We start from the raw sequence: 1,868 nt of genomic DNA, 5'->3' as shown, positions 1-1,868 counted from the left end.
CCTGCCTCTGCCTCCCAAGTGCTGGGATTAAAGGCGTGCGCCACCACGCCCGGCTGTTTGTTTGAGGCACTGTTTCTCTGTGTAACCCTGGTTGACCTGGAATTCACTCTGTAGACCAGGCTGGCCTCAAACTCAGAGATCTGCCAGCCTCTGCCTCCGGTGTGCTGGGGTTAATAGTGTGTGCCACCACCACCAGGCTACAACATGTACTCCTAACTACTAAGCCATCTCTCTGATTTCCCTTGTTTTTAAATGATGTTTATTCTTGCTGTGTGTGTACTTGCGTGCATGTGTGTGCAGGTGCATTTATGCTATAGAATACATGTGTGGAGATTAGAGGAAACTTCAGGTTTTGGTTCTTGCTGTCTACCTTGAGTCAGGGTCTCTTGTTTTTTTCCCACTGAGTATGACAGGCTAATTGGCCCAAAGAGCATGGAGGGATGATCCTGTCTTTGGCCATCTTCCTATAGAAGCACTGGGGTCACAGACACCCACTACTGAATCTGACTTAACAAGGGTCCTGAGAATCTGAACTCAGGCCCTCAAGCTTACACTTGAACAGCAAGTGCTAAACCCACTGAGCCATCTCTTCAACCTATTGTGTCTTTTTTGCTGCTGGTGGGGGAGGGGTGGTGGTAGTAGGGTTGTATTGGAGATATGCCCAGCTACCTGTCCAGGTAGTTTATACTCCTATCCCCTCTACTTTGCAAATGATGAATTTAAACTCAAAGAAGAATGCTTTTGGAGAAAGAAGAAAACAAAACAGTCTTTTAAGATTTGGGATCAAATTAAACTAGAACCTCTGAACAATACTCTTAGCCTTCAAGTGGCAAATTGTGACAAGGATGCATGAGGGGATTAAAACACTATGCAGGAAGGCTCAGTGTGGTGGTGCACAATAGCCAGCCTAGTCTATGTAGCCTGGGTTACAAGGTGAGACCCTGCTTCAAAATATGAAACCAAACAAAAACACTGGAGTGCTTAAAATCTTATAAACAGGAAGACCATCGTGGAAAAGCAGGTCTTCACCTCTTACACAAAACCAGAGCTTTCACAGACATGCAGTTGCTGGTGATACAGCCTCTTGCTGGAATAGGAATGAAGTTGGGTGTGCTGGCAAACTCCTGCCACTAAGGCAAGAAGATCTCTGTCGAGTTTGAAGCCACCCTAGGCCATGTAGTAAATTCTAACCATGCAGGGCAACAGCAACCTTGTCTCAAACAAAACAAAAGTAGGGCTGGAGAGCTGGCTCAGCAGTTAAAAGTGCTCTGCTCAATCAAGAGGACCTGAATTCAAATCCCAGCATACACATTGAGCAGTTCACAATCACCAATGCCTCCAATTCTAAGGGACCTAACATCTTTTGGTCTCCAGGGGCACCCCACACTAGCACATTCAGAGGGACACATATATAAATAATCTTCAACAAAGAATGAGGATGATAAAATGCCAGGTTCATAACCATCTTTTCTTCCTCCTTTCCTCTTAACCTAAACTTCCATTTCCCTTCGGGACGTTTTCTTTCCCAAGGCGATTTCTGCCCTACAGCTTATGAATATTATGAGTCCTCCTGTTGCAAAATGCTTCTTGTGGGTGTTAAGTGAGAGGTACCACACAACAGCTCACAGTGTACACTAAAACTGGAGTCCCTCAGTATTGGTTTGGTAAATGATCCCTGCCAACCCACCTTACTAACTGCAGTGGATGCAAAATAGGGAAAACAAAATAAAAAAACCCACATACTAACCATCTATGGAAACGTGCTTTATATTTTGCATCTTGTTATACCTTCATTTCTCAAATCATCTTCATGAAAGGTGACCGTCTTCCAACTAGCAAATGGACCAATTGGACACCAGCAGAGGGGA

The sequence above is a fragment of the Mus pahari genome, chromosome 15, assembly GCF_900095145.1.
Source record: "Mus pahari chromosome 15, PAHARI_EIJ_v1.1, whole genome shotgun sequence".
NCBI lineage: Eukaryota > Metazoa > Chordata > Mammalia > Rodentia > Muridae > Mus > Mus pahari.
This window is presented reverse-complemented; position numbering follows the sequence as displayed.